Raw genomic sequence first — 20,957 nt, 5'->3', positions numbered from 1 at the left:
CAAAAAGTAACCTGGGAGAAATAGAGATGAAGTTAGGAAAGCTCAAGCCCAAATGGAATTGCATTTCTTAGGATGTCAAAGACAAAAAGAGAAGGGCTTATTTAAGTATCTAGGAAACAAAAGGAAGATCAGGATGATGTTGGGCCAATTCTCTCCAGTTGACCTGGTGACACAATACATGGAAAAAGGTTGAGGGACTGAATATCTTCTTCATGTTAGTCTTCACTAGCAAAACCAATTTTCAGGAGTCCCAAGACCCAGAGACCTGGGGGTTAATTTGGAGCAAGAAAGACTTGTGCCTGGTGCAGTAGAATTGAGTCAGGAAGTAAGTAAGAAGACTGGACATGCCTAAACCCATGGGACTGGGTAATAATGGTACTAATACAAAACAGGGAAACTGACTGATGCTCCTTTGAGGTCACTCTCAATAATATTTCAGTAATCATGGCAACTGGAAGGGATGCCTGAAGACTTGAGAAAAGCAAAGGTCACTCCACTTCAAGAATGGCAGGGGAGATCCAGGGAAACACAAGCTAGTCAGTCTCACCTTAACCCATGGGAAAGTTATGAAGCAGCAAATCCTGTAAACCATTTCCAGGCACATGAATGAGATCATGTTAATCAGTAATAGTTAGAATATATTCATAGAAGAGATTTCATCCTTGACCAGCTTCAGCTTGTTATAAGTTCTACTATGAAATTACACCTGAATGGGTGGAGGGGAGACCAGTGGACATTGTCTATATTAAAAACCTGAAGGGAAGGTGCAAAGAATACAATGCTGTCCAGTGACAGGATAAATGGGCACAGACTGAAATATTGATGGCTACTCCTAAATATCAGGAAACACACTTTTACTGATAGTAAAATCAGTGATAGTAACTGAGCACTGGCATAGGTTTCCCAGGGAGGTTTTGGAGTCTTTGTTTCTGGAGATACTCAAAAGCCTTCTTGACAGTCTCATGGACAACCTGTTCCATACAGTTCTGCTTGGGCAGAGGTTTGGTCCAGATGACCTCTAGACCTCCCTTCCAAAGGTCTCTTCCAACCTCAGTCATCCTGTGATTGTGTCATAAGTTTTTATGTTTAAATTATTGACTTGGTAGACAAAGGGAGGGAGCCACATATTTCCTACTTAGATGTCAGTACTCTGTCTCTCCTAAAATCCTCACAGAGAAGCAATGGAGTATCAGCTGAATGAGCAGACAGAGAGGTAGATAGAAAACTGGCTGAACAACTGTGTCCAAAAGTTGGTGATCAGTGGCATGAAGTCTTGAAGTGGCATGAAGGCCACCAGCTGCTAGAGCACCACCAGATCAGTATTGCTTCCAATTCTGTTTCACATCTTCATTAAAGGTCTGGATGATGGGACAGAAGGTATCCTCAGCAAGTTTGCCAATGAGACAAAACTGTGAGGATTGGATGATATGCCAGAGGGCCACGAATTCTACCATCCAGAAGGACCTCATCAGTCTGGAAAAATGGACTGACAGAAAACTCTTTAAAGTTTAGCAAAATGCAAAGTCCTGCCAGTAGGGAGGAGCAACCCCCTGCAGCGTATGGTGGCAGACAATTGCAGACAGCAAGTTGAAAAAGAGTCAACTTGCCTGTGCAGCAAAGAACACCATGGATGTGCTGGGCTAGGCTGCATAATTCTTGCCAACAGGTAGAGACAATTCCTGCTGACGAGACAATCCTTCCCCTCTCCTCATCTCTGATGGGGCCACTGCTGGAGTACTTTGCTCAATTTAGAGCTCAGTACTATGAGAGACATGGAGCTTCTACAGAGTCCAACAAAGGGCCATGAAGATGATGAAGAAACTAGAACATCATCCATAGGAGGAAAGACTGGTAAACCAGGGATTGACTAGTCTGGAGAACACTCAGAAAGGGATCTCATTAAGGTTTCCAAATAGCTGAAGAGAAGGTGTAAAGAAGACAGAGACAGGTTCTTTTCAGTGGCACACAAGACAGGATTCAAGGACAAGGACACAAACTGAAATATATCTGCTGCTTCCCCAACACAATGAGATATTCTTTTTCTAGAGGTCAACTCAGCACAGCAACAGGTCATCTAGAGAGCTGGTGAACAGTTCATTCATGGAGACCTTCAAAAGCCATCTGGGAAAGGTAATGGGAAAGTGATACAGAACAATGAGGTCACCCCTGAGCCTCCTTCTCTCCAAACCAGACAAACCCAGAGCCCTCAGCCTCTCCTCACAGGATGTGCCTTCCAGCCCTTCCACCAGCTCTGTTGTCCTCCTCTGGACCATTCCAGGACCTTCCCACCCTTCTCAGGCTGTGGGGCCCGGCACTGCACACAGGACTGCCCCAGGGCTGAATCCAGCAGGATGATCCCAGTCCCAGCTGGTGAAACTCTGTCTGATGCACCCCGGGATGGGGTTTGCCCTCCTGGCTGCCCGGGCACACACTGCTGGCTCAGCCTGAGCTGCTGCCGACCAGCAGCCCCAGATCCCTTTTGCAGGGCTGCTCTACACACACTCCTCTCCCAGCTTATACTTGTGCCCAGCTTTACTGCATCCCAGGGGCAGAATCTGGTATTTGTCCTCATTGAATTTCATGCCACTGAAGGTTCCAGTCTATCCAGATCCTTCTGCAAGGCTTTGTCCCTCAAGAGAGACAACAGTATGTCTCAGTTTGGTATCATCAGCAAACGTGATAACATGTATTCAACTTCTTAATCCAGATAATTTATGAAATTATTGAACAGAACTGGCCCAAGAATTGAACACTGAGGAACGTGGCTAGTGACTTTTCACCAGCCAATTTTAGCCCCATGCACTACAGCCCCTGAAGCCCTGCTATTCAGCCAGTTCTTCACACATTACACTGCTCATCTCACAACTATATAACTTGTCCAGAAGGATACTGTGAGGGACAGTATCAAAAGCCTTCCTAAACTCCAGAAAAACTACATCATCACCTCTCCTTCATCCACTGTGTAGGTGACCTTATCATAGAGGGGGTAGAGAATTAATTAAAGAGGACTTTGTTGAACCTGTGCCGACTGTGTCTGATGATCGCATTAATTTCTAAATGCATTTCAGTAGTACCCAGTATGACCTTCCCCATAAAATTTCCACATACTGAGGTTAAACTAACAGGTCTGTAGTTTCCTGGGAATTTCTTCATAACCTTATAAATTGCAGGTATATCAGCTAGCTTCCAGTCAGTGATGACCTCACAGAATTCCAAGATCTTTGAGAGATGTTCCTGGTTTAACATCTACAGACTCCTTCAGTACTCTCAGATTAATCCTACCAGACCCCACAGACTTATGAACATTCAACTGATCTAAATTATTCCTTACAATTTCAATGTTCACTGATGGACTGCTCATTCCTCTGAGTCAGAGGACTTCGTGAGCTTGTGACATTCCAAGGTCTACATTTAATATTAGAGACTGAAGAAAAAAAGCATTTAATGCCTTCATTTTTCCTTCATCCTCACTTTCTAGATGACCAGCTTCAATAAGCATTGGTCCAGTATTTCCTTAGTCATCTGTTGCTATTGGCCTACTTGAAGCCTTTCTTGTCATCCAAAACAGCACTGGCCAGTTTCAACTCTAGCTAAACTTTGTTCTTTCATATTTGTTCCCTGCATGTAGGAACCACCGCTTTGTCCGGCAAAGCTGACCTCACTTCTAGAGATCACACAGTATTTTTTTCCTTCATGAGGAGCTTCCTGTTCAGCCAAGCAGATCTTCTACCCCATTTGCATAGTGGGATTGCTTGCTGCTATGCTTTGAAGAAGTGGTTCTTAAAGCCTGACCTGTAGTCATGGACCCCATAACCCTCAAAAGCAGATTCCTGGGGGACACTGTGAACTAGCTCCTTGACTAAAATAAAGTTTACTCTCTTAAAATACTGGCTAGGAACTGTACTGAATTTTTTTATTGTTACACCAAAAACTCTAAGTGAGAACTGTGGCCAAGAGAACCCATATGCCAAGAATGCTTTTCTATCCACAAATAACGAGTCTAGATCTTCCTTCCTAGCTGGCTCATCAAGTAGTTGTGACAAGAAATTACCTTCAATATACCTCAGAAATTTCACTATGTTATTCTGTTGATGTCTGAGAAGTTAAGAAACCTCAAAAATGCTGCTCTCAAAAGCAGCATTTGCTGCTCCTCAGCTTCAGTGACAGGTTTCTGTGCACTGGTACATGTGGAGTCATACAGCACTTGAAAAGAATCCTCAGCAAATGCAAATTATTCCAGCTTCAGTCATACCAATGAAGCTCTGTCTATTTAGAACAGGCATGGAGCTGGTCCACTTCATTAAATAAATAAATAAATAATAAAAACTAAATAGCAAACTGAAAGTCTTTGCAAGGAAATTCCCAGCTCAAAGCAGAATTTTTTAATGGGAGTTATAAACCCTTGAAAGTAGAAGGTTTATAATGGAAATGCTGACACGACTTTAACTATAGCATTGCAAATGGCGATGCTATAATTAAGCTTCGATTTTCTTTGGAAAAAAAGAAGAGGGAGGTTATTGTTCAATGGACTGCTCTGTCATTTGCTGCAGTGATTCTTAATTGTGTCTCATTACTGCAAGATGATCATTACTCTACTTGTCTATCTGATTTAGAGACCACTAAAAGTGTCTTGTAACAAGCAGCCGTCTCCTATGCAACAGTCCTTTGGCTCTCACCCTCATTACTCAGAATCTGTCCAATTATTTGTCATTAAAGTAATAAAAAGGACTGCAGCAGAAAATGTGGGAGGTAATTGTTGGAGGCCTGCCGAGGAAAAAAAATGAAAACTGTTTTCAAGGCACTGGGAAAGTGACATCGTTAATTGTTAGAGAATATGCAAATCAGTCACAATCTCAAGAGACTGTACTGAAATAGAGAAAACATTATTATCATTTGAGGTAAAAGAAGGCAGAGTTTCCCAGCCAGTGTTAGGTTTAGTTATTTGCTAAGAATGCCAGTGGCAATAGGGTGCAAGCTCCAAATAAAATGAGCAGATGGATATATTTCAGCATAAACTGCCCTTCTAACATTCTGCAGCTCAGAGACAGCTAAGAAGGCAGTCACAGTATAGGATCCCAATTAAGGATTTCCTATAAACGCTGTGTATTTGATAGCTATTTCACATGAGAGTGAATGTATCACACACTATAACTCTTTCACAAAATATCAGAAAAAAATTGTACAAGTGACTTCATTGTTTGTTTATGCCACTGAATTTGTTGTAATTTACACTTCACCTTCATGGGTTCATTTATTCAAGCAGAGAGAGAAAGGCAAAGAAGGAGAGGGAGAGAGTAAAAGAGCAAGAAAGGAGGAGCAATACAAGAACTCTTCTGCAACTAATTAAAAAAAATCGGGGGAGTTGTTTCAGGTAATTATTTACACAAGTGAAAAAAATGATACATCAGTCCTTAATCACACAGTTGTAGAAGGAAGATTATTGAAAGCAACTGTAATTTGGGCACATCATGAGCAGATGCAAAGGTGTGGCACATCACTTCAAAACAATCAAGTCCCAAAGAATCAATTTTCCATCATGCTGAGCTTTAGATAGGAAAAAGAATACCCAAATTTATGAGGAAAGCAGTTCAGATGTGAATTAATAGATGTAACTGAACATATCTGGGCTATAAAATGCTGATTTCCAGAGCAGAAATTCAGGCACAAGGATGAAGAGCCTGGGCTAAAAAAGCCTCTCTGACGCATTCTGATAGGGATCTTGTCTTGACTTGGAAGGAAAGACAAAGGAACCTATCAAATTATCATAGATTGGTGCAATACATCTTCTGTAAGGACCATCAGGGAACTGTTTGGTTCATGATTACTCTATATTCAAGAATTTATTGAGGTTTCTTGGGCCAGCTGAGTACAACCACAAGAGTAAAACTTCCCTGTTTCTTACACATATCTCTGCTTTCTGGCCTCCTGAAACATGTCCTGCTTAACATGCAATTTTGAGTCTCATAAGAAAGAATCACTTCTTAGTAAAGTTATATGTATGGAAGCAAAATGATAGACAAATTGTACCTTGCCAGACTTGGCACAAGCAAAGTGTTGGACTTTGAACTTTAGAAAAAAAGAAAAGCATATTTGGATTTGAATAGACCAGCTGTCTTTATTTTACCCACTCAGGTTTAATACAGGATGGTCAGACAGAAAACACAGTGTAACCTGATGATCCTGCAGTAGTGAAGTCAATGAAACTTGACCACTGCATGGAGAACCAGGCTGTAGAAAAATTTAGTCTTCTTTAACTGGTAAGCAATCAGAATAAATTATCTAAGGAGTGGAATGGGAATATAAAATATTTGTAGCAATATATTTGGCCTCAGCATTCTGCACCTAAGCATTTAAGACATTATTATAAGTATGGTGAAAATACATTGCACAACTTATTTGAGGGTTAGGAGTTTAAGGAAAAGCAGTCTTAAATAGATATTAACTCTCTAAACTTTGAAGTTTGGAAAGCAAAATAAAATGTATAAACCCTGTATATAATTTTAAATTGTCATTGTGGCCAGCTCTACAGATAATTACAGCTAAAATACTTTGTCCTAGGACCAAGAGAATTTTTTTTCTTAATTTTTCTTTTTTGTTTTTTGGTATTGCTGAGGTTTCTGGAACATGCCTTGTTAGTATTTTTAAAAATTACAAAACTCCCTTAATATATGTGGTTAGAATGCAAGTTCTTTCAGCTAGCGTAACCCTACATACCCAGTAAACTCATTTTTAAAATGGTACACTATGAACAAGAACCCACTGCACACAATCAGTATTTTCAGAATCCCACATCTCAGTCTAATCATAGCCGGATTTTTTGAGTGACAGCATTCACAGTATTTTAGTTTATCCCTTTTACATCCCACACACCACTTTTGAAGTCTTAAATATCTTAGAGGTGCTGAAGTAATGACTGCAAACATAATTCAGAAACAGAGGAAGTGTTTTATCTGTCTGTTCCTGTGCTAGCACATACTAAAATATTTTTCTGTCCTTACTTTGCTCTCACCAAGAGAGCTATACTGGTATACAGACAAATTCAAGAAAATGGCAAAATCAGAAATCTTTAAAAAATAAGAATAGAAGAAATCTTTCTCTGTCTTAATTACTAAAATAGAAGCATGTGTATAATTTTTGGAATTATTTGTAAGGAATTTTTTTATAGCCCATCTTGTCTTCTCTCTCAAAGTTGTACTGCACATTTTCCGCATTTTCCCTTTTCTCAAACACAGCTATAAATGGTAGAATGTAAAACTAAAATCCAGTTGTGAATTTGCACTGTAGTAAGTTTCACTTGATATTTAGAATATGCTAAATATCTTTTTCAGGGTATTCCTAAGTTTTTTGCATTTGCCAATTCTCATAGTGTAGGTTATGATTTTCAATGTAAAGGTAGGCCACCTCAATTTAACACTTGTCTTTCACTTGACATTTTTGTACCTCTAATACTTTTCCTTTCTTCCATTTGCCTTCATTATATCCTTTTTATTATTACTAGTTTATGCACAGAGTAAAACAATGCACATTATAGATACAGCTCTCCATCCTCATCCTATTTTCCTATGATTAATTTTTTCAACAGTAGGTGGACAGTACATCACTACTGCAGTAAATGTCATAAGCAGATTCATTATTTTTTCCAATGCTTGAAAACTCTGAGAGAAGGCAATTTCATCAGGTCTGTGAGTTTTAACAGTCTAAAAATAAGACCCTACTCAGTCTGTGTTTTAAGCTTTTCATTAGTTCCAAATCTCAGGCTTCTTTCTGAAAATTAAATGAAGGAAATTGGAAATAGGGATGACTCATTCTTGTATTCAACAAGTTAAAGAGCAAAGTTTGTTTATTCACTCTTCTAGTTATATAATTTAAACTTGAATAAGCTGAGTAAAAGGTTCATTAACTCTCTGTTAGGATATTTTTGATGAGGTAAAAAAAATTTAAAAGTATGTAAACAGGTTTCTATTTATCTAACACATTTTTCACTACTTGTTGCCCTTTTGATTTTTCAAATTAAGTATATAATTAGTTTGACTATATTCTTTCCTTAGAGATAGACAGGAAAATCTATGACTTGTGAAAGTGGAAAACAAAGAAATAAATAGGTGTCTGCCTTATTGGGAACCTGAGGGGATTTGTAAGTGTGGCAGCAAGAACTGCCAATTTTGCTAAGATGGTATTTTACACTGTGTCAGAGATTATATCTTGATTCTTATTGCAGAATCAGTAAAGAAATAAATACAATAAACTCTGCTTGCTTAGGGAATGGATAATACACTTGGAACCTACTCAACAATTTCTTGTGAGTGAATTTTTATTCATATTTTTCTATCCTAACAAATACTCCCCATACATCACAGAGGCCCAAGGACTCTTGCAAATACAGTTTACCTATACAATAGGCTGGAAATCTTAATGCGATTAAGGGTTTGGGGAAGAAAAACAAAAGAAATATTTGGTAATAAAAAGTTCTGAAAAACTGCTTCTGAGTTTTTAGTTTCTGCATGCATTACTTCCAAATAAAATATTTTGAGGGGGTGAGGTTGTGTTTTGAGTTTGGTTGGTTGATTGGTTGGTTGGTTGTTTCTTTGTTTGGATTTGTTTTGGCGTAGGGTCTAAGTATAGAAGAACTTTTTATGCATATGAACCGGAATGAAAATATCACCTTACAGTGAGTGTAAGTTTTCTAGCACAGTCACGCTTTCCTATAAATTAGGAGCATAAAACCAGCAGAGGAAATGAACATACATATATATATACACACATATTACACACACACACATATGTGTGTGTGTGTGTATGTATACAATTCAACACATTTATTTAATTTTTTTTTATTTACAAAACCTAAAAGCTAACACTTCTAAGTTTTAAGAAGAGGTTCAATTATTTGCTTCTTTAGAAAAATACAATTAAAATGGAAAGTTATAAATGATTATGTAGTGCTCAACACTGCTTTTGGTATATGTGGAGAATGTGTGGAGTGTTGGAGATTTCCTGAAATTATGTTAACTGGTAAACAAAACCTTTGGGACTTCGAGGTAGTGGAATCACTGACTGCTAGTGTGAGAAATTTGTTTCCTGCAAAAGCAATGCCTATTTGAAAATTGATTTCTGATTGTAATGTCATTGTTTTAAAATTAATTGTAAAGACATAATTAGCTGCTGAATGAAACACAAATTTGACTGCTTTGACATTGGCTATAAAGCAAGCACTGAGCAACACTTCAATCAACTCTGTATACAGAGCTGTACGGATACTAGTTTGTAGCTCTGAAATAGAAGAGTGTTTTGCTAAAAATCTGCATATTGGAGACAGTAAGAGTATTTAACCTATCCTATCTATCCAATAGGATAATCTTACTTCAAATACAATTTTATAAATATTTTGTCAACTTAAATAGGAGCTCAGTTTTGAGATCTAAACATGTTCAGAGCCAAACTTAATCTGGGCAAACCTTTTGTTCCAGTTATTTGCGAGACTATCATGAAATGGATTCTTTACGTTATAGTTGCAAAGTGCTGCCCAGATAGTAATCTGCATTATTGTTTATTCACAGTTTCATTACATAATTTTAAAAAGCAAAAGAATAAGTAAAATAGAAATATTAAATAATGTACTAAGTTGCTCCAGAAAGACCTCAAAATTCCTTAAAGGGATCTTCTGGATCATATTTACCTGTTTGTAAATGGACAGTAATCTATATTCTTTTAAAAGACACTTCTAAACTTTTCTACAAAATAATAATAGAACTAAAACATTGTCCTGATTATGAATATTGGCTGGGGTACGTGTCTGGAAAATAATTAATTTTGTCTAGAGTTCACATAAACCACACTGATAACAACACTAAACTTGATCAATTAAAAGACTTGCTGAACTGAATAGGAAGTTAGCAAGATTAGGTAGAACAATTATATGAAAATTTTAGAAATTAAAAGAACCATGAAAACTAAGATTGTGAACCAGAGTTTAGATAAATATGAGATAGATTATCACACTCTTACAATGGTTCACTGTGTCTGACTCCTTGCAATTACCTTCTAGCATTTAAAAAGTGGAGACTGCTGTATTTGTGTCATTGCTATTAGTAGCTATAGTACCTTTAACAAGACACTTTGAAAATAGAACTGTTTCCCTCTCTTTTATTTTCTTCCCAAGCTAAAACTAACTTCCCACATAGTCAGTGAAACAGCTGAAAGGAACAAACAGTGAAAAGCATATTAGATGGGTTAGGATCCTTTCCCTGTTAGTCAATTCTGTTGGTTGTGAGACTTAAACAGTAAGTTTCAAACATTTAGATATGTAATTGTTTTATAAGATCCATATTCTGGTTAAAGTCTGTTATTATTACTGTAAATCAAGCAGCAGCTTACAATGTAATTATTATAAACCCATGAGTTCTGTCAACAGAGTTTGGCCCAAGAATATCCTGTAGTTTACACCTTTTTGAAATAAAACAGAAGTCATTTAGAAATACATAAATACTTTTTTAGGAGTAAAATATAAGATAATTGTGAAGGATTGCTATGTATAAAATGTTCTGAAATAGGAATCTAAATAGCATAACAATGTGTCTTCCACATATTGCATTAGAACAACTCTGATGCCCTCATGTGGGAAAAAGATATTTTAACACATGCCAAGTTGGCTGAAAATTCGTGTTGGGAAACAAATGTAACCTTGCCAAAATATTTAGGGACAAAATTTTTGATATTAAGAATAGAGTAAATTTTATTTTCATTTCAGTTTGAGTAAGAAGATGCACCAAATGCATAAAAACAAACAATCAAAGCAAAAAAAACTCAAACAAACAAAAAAAACCCATCAAACAAACAAAACATAAGAATTATTTGAGGAAAAAAGTCAGGTAACAAATATAAAGTGTGCATCATTCCAAAGAAAGGCTTTACGTCCTACAGTTATATAAGTTTTCAGAATTGCATTTTATTTATCTATTTGTCTAAAAACTGCTTTCAACAGAAAAACAATCATTAATTTCTAACTTCTTACTTCAACCATCAGCTCTTATAAATATGGTCTTTTCTAGTGAGAAGCCTAATTACTGTATTTAGGGGGTAGGCAATTAATTGAAGAGTAAAAAATAGTATTGGTTGTCTTTTGTTTAAATTCATTCACATCTATACCCTGGGGCAGAATATTTTTTTTAAAGACTTGCTATTTTACTGATTGACTGTCTATTGCTTAATCTTCATATCACACTGAACATGAATAAAAAAGGTCTGCTAAAACTGATTATTTCAGGATTTGGAAATGTATCATTACTATATATTTGTACTGAAATTGCACCAAGTTATTTCCAGAATAAGCTACACTTATAGACAACTATAAATAACCAGCAGATAGAAATCCTCATATGCCAAAGAGGTAAGAATTTGTGTATTTTTATGATCTGACTACAGCAGAATGTCCAGGAAAAGTAAGATATAAGAGTTACATCATTTAAACCAATGGCCATTTCATGGATTTTCTCCCCACAAACTGTCTAGATGAATGTGATTATATTCCCTTTGGTACCCCTTTATTTCTTTTTCCATGATAAAATATATATGACAAAAAAAAATTACTCAAAGAACTCAGGGGTTTTTTTATACAGTTAGATGATCTGTGAACAGTCTATTTGCTGAGTGTATTCATTATTTCACCATCAATACTTTATGTGAACATATCTGCCCAAGGGTCTGCTGCAAACTATTCACTTTGGTTACCATATTTCTTTGACTATTTTTAATTTATCATTTGTGCTATATGCCTAAATCACATGAGTTACATGGCATTGTTTCTGCTTCTCAGTTATTTGACTGAAGAAAACCTTTGTAAAGCAGTAGGCAAATTATTTAATCAGGACTATCATATTACTAAACAAATATAATTTAATGCATATGAATATTCTTCTGAAGAACAGTAATTCCTCATTATTAATATAACCAGATGTCTCTTCTGAACAAGTGTTTGCAACAAAGAAAGGGTAAACAGAAGCATACATTCTGGTCAGATCAAAATCAATTGGAATTTTAGGCCATGAACATACTTTTTCTTCCCATTGCTTATTCAGCCTTGGTGTCTTCACTTAAAAAATGCTAAGAAATTAATAAACACTACAATTTCTACATCAGAAAACAGACAAATACAACACAAGGAAAAAAAGTCATAGGGATGCTGCAACCAGTATTAACAAGATCTTCAAATTTACTTAAAATTTTAGACCAATCATGCAACTTTCCCTTTTGGATGAGGATAGCACCATTGGAAGATACATCACTTCAAAGGATTATTGTAGACACCATCTCCTAGTGCAACTCAAGAAACAGATACAAAGAAATTGAATTCTGCTCCAATAACCAGAAGACTCAGATTTGGCCTAAAAGGTTGCCTTTAAAATATCACACCTTTTGCCTCCACATACAGAGAAGCTTCTCTGTGAGCATTGTACGGCAGGGCTGTATTTCTTTGGGGAATCTTTGTCAGAAGGTGAGGCAAAGTATGGATGAATAGTAAACAAAGAAAAAAAGCCAGCCATCAAAACAAAAACTGCAAAGCAACAACAATCCTGGGGCAATACCTTAAGATTATCCCTTTAGGAGTAAATATTGGCACTGACATTGTTTAAATTCCGTTACAACATTTTCCCTGGATCAGATGGGTTTCTTTGTAAGGCTAAGGATAACACATGCAGAGGCAGAAACAGCCTTGGAATAAAATTAATGATTTTTCAAGTTTTCAAATTTATACTGAAACCCAGATGTTTCAAATACTCAAGGTGAGTATTTTAGCATATTTATTTTTCCAGAATAACTATCTGGCCTTGACTCCAGCTCTCAAAAAATACTAGGAAAAAGACTGTGCCTTCTTCCTGTGTCACGGGGAGGTCCTTACCCACTTAGGACAAACCCTAAGATCACAGCATATCCAAACTGTAATATTTTCACTTTACTTTCTGTCAAACTGGAACTTACAACTTCTTACTGACAAGCAACCTGATAAATTTTAGGGTCCCCATATGTTAAAACTAGTGCTTTTCCTAATGACCAATATAATTTTATTACATCCTTGAAGCTTTTTACATTTGCACTTTTTTGTTGCAAAGATAGGAGAATGGTTTCAAACTGAGAGAGTAGGTTTAGGTTAGATATTAGGAAAAGAAATCTTACTGTGATGGTAGTGAGGCACTGGGACAGCTTGCCCAGAGAAGTTGCAGATGCCCCATTCCTGAAAGTGGTCAAGGCAAGTGGATAGAGCTCTGAGCGACTGGTTCTAGTGAGAGATGTTCCTGTTCATGGCAGAAGGTTTGGAAACAGATCTTTAGACCTTTAGATCTCTTCCTACCTAAGTCATTCTATGATTTTATGATCCTATGATCATAAAAGTCATTCTATGATTTTATGATCCTATGATTTTTTTTGTCCCCACCCGGCTTACATTCTTCCCATGCGCCGGCCAGCGGTTCGCCGAGGGGGGCGTTGCTAGGCAACACACGCCGCTGCTCCTGGGTCTATGCCGAGATTCCAGGCAGCAGTTGGTTCGTGCGATACGGGCTGCACTGTTCTAAGAACGCTACTAGGACCGAGACAAAGAGACCAGAGAGGACACCCGTGTGCACTTCGAAGAGAGTTGTATTGCTCGAACGCCGCAGGGACAAGTGACCCTGGGCGGGGGTTGGGTTACAGCTTTTATAGGGATTATAGGTGATAAGGTAAAACCAATAGAGAGAGTGCCCAGTCTGAATACATCACAGGTCAAGTCCAATGGGAATAGCTTCAGGGGGAGGGATGAATACACAGAAAAATACAGAAACGAAACTCCAACTTCAGATTCACAAAGCTTTTTGCCCTTTTGCGTAGCTACGCATTACTACAATGATCCTGCTTTGAAATACCAGCTTTTGGGTAGAAGCATGTAGTGCTTCTGCATAATAAGTAAATGAATTTCAAAACCAAATGAATCTTCCTGAACTCTTTAAGTCATTGTTCTGAATGTCTGCATCTAAGGGGAGTTTTGGATATGATTTACTTAAAAAAAAAAAAAAAAAAAAAAAAAAAGAGGAAATGCTGGTTCATGTGCCTAAGTGTTTCACTGAGGTGTCTCACTACCCATTGAGTCTTCCTCAGAAGTTTGTTTGAAATCACGATGAAAACAAAAAACAGAAATAAGTAAAAAGCCTAACTCTCCAAAATAATGCAGAAGTTATCCTGTGAGAGTCAAACATTTGATACTCTCCTTTGACGGTAAATCAATTTTGGGAAAGGATCTTGAAGTTGCTTTTAAAGAACTTTGGTTTTTTGTCACTAAGAATCTCTTTAAATCTGCCATAATTATGGAAAAATTCCAGTATTCAGTAAAGACTTGGTATAATTTAGTTCAAATTTCATTAAAACTAGAGTTTAGTATGACTAAGCATATTCTACTTTTCAGATTCTACTCTTCTATAGATGATGTCTCCATATAACATTTCATGTCTTTCAGACCAGAAAGAAAATAGGGTTTTTCCTGCCACTCCAAACCAAGTTTGAGTGAACACTAGAATGGAGACCAAGAAACCTCTTCTCAACCCAGTCCCATCAAACATGCAACATGCTGTCCTCTGTTACCCCATCATTACTGAAATGGAAATTTCCTTATTTGAACAGGTGACCAATAATGTTTTTTTGACAACAGACTTTCTTAAGTAGACAAATATGAACATTATGCCAAAAATGAGAATGAAAGAGGTGATAGAAATTGTGGTTGGTAGTGAGAGAAACAGAGATGCCTCAAAATGGTGAGGACAAACCAAGGAATGCTCCAGCCAGAAGACAGCACTGCAAAAGAAACAGTTTGAGAATTATTATGAGTTGAGAGGAAAGGGTAAGTATTAATGGGCTTTTCAGAAACACCAGGCATGAAACCAGCCTGACAGGTGAGAAAAAAAAAATCTAGAAACTTATTCATTCCTTCCTACAGTGCTGCATCTGTAGAACTAGACCTAAAAACCCAAGTCAACAATTCTTACTACAGTTCTTTGGAGTAACTCCCCAAAGGGCATTCAGTAAAACTAGGCACTAAACACCTTGCTTCCAAACAAGGACTGAGTCTAAAACTGGTTGTTTGGAAAGATTATTTCAGATCAGCAATCCTTCTGAAGTTTATAGAACTAAACCTAATTTTAATTTTAATCAATGATCTTGTATTTAGAAATTCTAAACCAAGCATGGCCAAAGACTGAATCAAGGAAATAAAATACTTTGGTACAAACTTAGGAATTATGCTGTGGGGAAAAGAAAAAAAAAGAAAAAGAAAAAAAAAAAAAAAAAAAAACCACCAATTTATCACTTGATTTAAAATTGGGAAGAATGCCTAGTAATAGTTATTCATTTTTATTATATGTACAAGTGATTTGTGCTAAGCAGTCTCATTTACAATGTGGATCAGACTCTCACTAGTTGCCAGCACCTGGATATAAGGTCTGTGGCAGACTTTCATATGCTCTCACCCTTAGAGACACATGGGCACTTTCACATCCAGAGCCGGCTACTTTTAGTTCCACCCACCAGTTTCTCCCAAGTCCCTTCACCTACTCACCAATTGGTGCACCTTGGCCATCACATGCTCATTCACACACCCACATTCCAGACACTGGTATCATGTACACATGGCCTTCTTACTCCCAGTCCAAGTTTATTAATAAGATAGAATTTATTAATAGAATAGGACAGACTGTGCTTATCAGGCACAGGGAAGGCCAGACAAGCAGATCAATCACATATGATCAGTTCTTTTTATTCCCTTCCACCTGTGTTTTCTCAAACTTCTTCCTCCCCCCATCATCCAGATCTCTCTCTTTTTTCATCTTTCTCCCCTAAATCTACTGTAACAAGTCTGGTGCAATCCTGAAATGCTTTTGTTCCCAATGTCATAATGTGTGTCACATCCTCAACCAGCCATAGTCCAAAAGGTGATCTGCTCCTGATGACCCATCTTGGTGGGTTTCACACCTGGACATGGAAGCTGAAAGTCCCTTGGGCCAGCTATGGAAGGACTCAGACAAGGTAGATGTACCTCTGGAATCCACAGTTTGTGTCCCCATCTGCAATTACATGTCCCTGTGATTTTCTGAGCTTGTGGAGATGGGCCTTTCTTTGATTTGGTTATGATCCATGGGCTGGGCCTAGGAGTAGCTGGAGCTGGATATTATTTGGCTCTCAAATAAAATTGGTGGTGTCTCTCTCTGCTCCTTTGTGGGAATGCAGAGGAAATTTTATCACGTAACCTAACAAAGCTTGATTCAATCACATACCGTAGTTCAACATTTTGTATTAGTACCAGCAACCAAGTAGCTCCTATATGCTAATATTTCCCAGTTCATACTGTCCAGAGAGACTACTTGAATATTTTGAAGCCTTCAAGCAGTAGTTTCAAGTGAAATATAATGATATAGAAGGCTTCTTTTAGGCAAAGTCTATTTTATCAGATGATTTGTAAATTATTTATTCTTTAGAATTATTCCCTTGAATTACTTGACTAAAACCCAGTTATGTTTCAATTCAGCACTCTTGAGTTTTTCTTGAGTAGATCACACCTGACAGACGGCTTATGCTTCAGAAATCTTTCCAAGAGACATGCTATAATGGTACCAAAATGTTGCTGAACAGTTGGTGCTGAATGGGTACCAGATATTTCCACATTTAAAGTTAGGCTGCTGATTGCAAATGTCACGCTTCTTTTTAAAAGATCCACAGCTTGCTTTGATGGTACCAATGATAGAGCATTTCCATGTCCCAATTTAAGTAAAACTCCTCAGAAAAAAAGTCTACATAAACTTTTCAATAGAATTAATGATTTCTCAATCAGTTTTATTTCAATTTTATTTATTCATAATTTTATTGCAATTCTATTCTAGCCTCATGCTCCCAGAATAAGCAAATAGTGATTTTTTTTTCCCTAATAAGGGGAAGCATCTTCCAGTAATGTTGATACAATGGTTGTACATTTTTTCCTTTCACACAGTTTTATTTATTTATTAAAATTATTATATCTCATAATATCACATTGTATAAGCCTTGTTCTTGTGGTATTTACACTTGCGTTAAGCATGGATGGGCTTTTACACTTTCATCATTACCCAAAGAAGAGTTGTAAATTTTAACATCCCACAAAAGTAAATCCAATTAAAAATGAAGGATTGAAAAGGAACTTAAAGATCACAAAGTTCCAACTTCCTTGCCATGTACAGGGACGCCTCCCACTAGACCAGGTTGCTCAAAGCCCTGCTCAACGTGGCATTGAACAGTGCCAAGGTTGGGGCATTGTTGTGATTTGACATGGAAGTGAATTTTTTCAGGAAGTTGGATCAAACCAATCAGTGGTCAGGTTTGGATATTGGCACCTGGAGTGACCACTGAAGGCATTGGACACGCCTCTGAGAACACAGGGGGTTAAAAGCAAGAACTCCCAGGGGAACTGTCTCTTTGGTTCCGGTCGTCGGAGAGTGCAGTGCAGACTCTCCCCTGCCCAGCCACGGGCTGGGTGGGGGAGGGGAAGCCACGCGGCCTTGTCCAGGTAGGCCGAGGGGCTGAAGGACTGGAACCGAGCCAGATCCTGCGGACGGAAGGGTGGAGAGAAGCGGAGATGCCTTTGTCCAACCCCCGCCCCCAGAGGGAAAGTGACAGAGAGCCTGACAGCACCTGGAAATTTGCCGGCAAAGCAGAAAGGGGAGTTGAGGAGATGCCCAGTGTGGGAGTTGGAGTTCTGGGCAGAGATTTCAGCCAACTCTTTTTGTTCCACAATTTTAAGGATAAGAGTGATTCGATAGATTAAGGGTTAAATACTCTTACTGTCTCCAATGTGCAGATTTTTAGCAAAACACTCTTCTATTTCAGAGCTACAAACTAGTATCCGTACAGCTCTGTATACAGAGTTGACTGAAGTGCTACTCAGTGCTTGCTTTATAGCCAATGTCAAAGCAGTCAAATTTGTGTTTCATTCAGCAGCTAATTATGTCTTTACAATTAATCTTAAAACAATGACATTACAATCAGAAATCAATTTTCAAATAGGCATTGCTTTTGCAGGAAACAAACTTCTCACACTAGCAGTCAGTGATTCCACTACCTCGAAGTCCCAAAGGTTTTGTTTACCAGTTAACATAATTTCAGGAAATCTCCAACACTCCACACATTCTCCACATATACCAAAAGCAGTGTTGAACACTACATAAAACAGTGTTGAACACTACATAATCATTAATAACTTTCCATCTTAGAAATACTTGACATAGTTTTGTGTATCATGAAAAGTCTAACACAACTGAGCCTTTGTTTCTCTTCAATCTGAAAGATATGATAGTAATATTTTACTGATTCTTCTGGAAAAGACATGGGAAGTTCAGGAGTTTTGTTGCTCTTTGGATTTTTTCAAGAAAATTGACTTATTTTTTCATGTTCAGTGATACCTCAGTACCAGGAAAAATAAATGTGTTTAACAGGTATTTAGAAAGGGTGTGCTCCTTTAACACTGAAATCATCACTATCTAAAGTTTTCCTGAAGGTTTTTCCATCAGAACCCATTTTTTCTATAGAAATCAGGATTTCTTTTTAAATAACTTCCAGAAGACAGCTCTTTATTGTTCTTGTTCTTCTTGTTGTTGAATCACTTTGCAACATGTGATGTTTGGAAGTAAAAACAAGACTTTTTTTTCTGCAGAGGAACACATTAATCTTTTTTTTTTGATTACCCAACCATCCTGATCTCTTCTTCTTTTACTGTACTTCATCAAATGATATTTGGAGTTCATTTTACTTACTCTCCACTGCTTTTACCTAAGGTAATTCAAGACACTGCCCTTGTTCCAGATCACTTGTTACTGAATGACTGGAAAAATTGGCTATTAAATGTTACTTTGAATTTTGTCTGTCTACAGAATCTCATTAGATTTCAGCTGAAGCTCCACACAGATTGGCAATTGTATCGTTTTTGCACATTTATATTACGGCAGTTATCAACCACAACAGGTCAGAAATACAGGCTATTTAAGGAATGATTGCTCATCTGTTCTTGAAATACCAAATCAGAATACTGATCCTTACTAAGACAGTGATAGGCGTTTCCTGCCCATCACCACCATACTGCTTTTACTGTTATGCTCATTGATTTCTTTGTATAACACCAACGCGTTATGGATCATGATTTAGCTCCAGAAGTCCTTGATCTGCACAAATTCTAACTCTTAACCACACTGCTTTTGGTCAAATGCAGTTTTAGTGGTCTGCAGACATGAAACATAACTTACGTTACATTCACACAAGCTGTTCTTCAATATACATCATTATTTTGCAATCACTTGTGATAAGCATCCATTTAATCACTTTCATTTCTTTCCTGAGATCCAGCTTGAGTTCCTTACAAAATGACCTTTAAGTCTTTGCACCATTAATTCTGCTCTTATATGACTGTTGTCATTCCCCAAATAAAAAACAAGTATCTTCTTGGACCAAGATGATTTTTCTCCTCTAACTTTTCAATTCCCACCATGCAGAAGCTAAGCATAATGATTTTACCCACATTTAGGACTTCTAAATACTTTAGTTAAACCTCATTTTGTGAACTATTCCTATCAATAGTATTTATTTTAGGATTCTTTATCTCTCTTATATACCAAACCAGCTGATGCTAAAATCAGCAGCATTAACTAATTTCTACTCCTAATATTGTTGCCTCTGGCTCAGAATGTGTGCACAGAGAATTTAATTTCTCATATAGATATATTCTCTAATATTGCTGCTTCCTTCTAGGAGATATTTTATCATTTAATGGCCTTATTTTCAACAGACATGAACACCTTCATCTTACCCCAAAGCAGCCCACAATCATTAAGCATGTACAGTATTATTTGACTGTGTACCTTCTTCATTTTGTCTTTATCATATCAGAAATATTAACATAGGTCAGCACATTATTTTTGCTCAGTGGTATCATCTCATGGTTTTTGCATATAGTTTTGTTTTCCTTAGCTTTTAAGATGTCATCAATGCTTCCCAGAATTAACTTAATTTCTAGTCTCTAATGTTTCTAGCTTGCTTTTCCTTACTTGCCATCAATGATATTTTAGATGAATAAAAACAAGCATTTGCACTTATGCCTGAAATAATCAAAATATTTATCAGTTTGTTTTTTACTTTGCTGCTCCTTACACAGAAAGAGTAGAAGACACAAACACAAAAACAAGTAAGATATTTTTAGTATTTTTTAAAAGTAAACTGTAGAGAAAGTAGACTATCAAAATTTTAAAGGTGGATTATTTAGTAACACCCAAGAAAATATACACAAATCAAAAGAAATAAAATCTCAACTAGACAGGCATACATTACAGGACAGGTAAAATCCACATTGCACCGAAATGAAAAAAATCATGTTTGAGTGAACTCTTAAGTGAAATGTCACTTCATACATTTAAGACCAGTTACTTAAATAAATGAGCAACTGTGCAACTTGAAATGTTAATAATTATGAACCTTCAACAGCAACGTTACACTGTGGGAGAAGAACTTTTGAAGTGAGCACACACAACTGTCCTGTCTTTGATTGCTAAGGTAATGATAGCTCCTTAAAACAGTTCCTTCTATTTTCAACAGCTTAAAAACTTCTTAAAAGTAACACCACATTTGAACACTGTGGAATACATCAGTAATGTAATTGTTTGTAGAGACCATATAATAAATACACCAATCTGATTATAAATCATAAAAAAATAAAATTAGACAACAAATTTATTCCAAGTTTATCACTTTTTAATAATTAAAGAAGGTTTTTATTTGAAGATTTTGGTCTCTTTTTCTTTTACCTGTTTTATTTTCCCATGTCAGGAGAGCTGTTATTTTACCAGTCCCAATTTGTGCCTCCAAAAACTTGAAAGATATTATACAGCTTGGTAAAAGATATTACACAGCATTGTTCAACTATGATG

Source organism: Vidua macroura, chromosome Z (genome assembly GCF_024509145.1).
Source record: "Vidua macroura isolate BioBank_ID:100142 chromosome Z, ASM2450914v1, whole genome shotgun sequence".
Lineage (NCBI taxonomy): Eukaryota > Metazoa > Chordata > Aves > Passeriformes > Viduidae > Vidua > Vidua macroura.
This window is presented reverse-complemented; position numbering follows the sequence as displayed.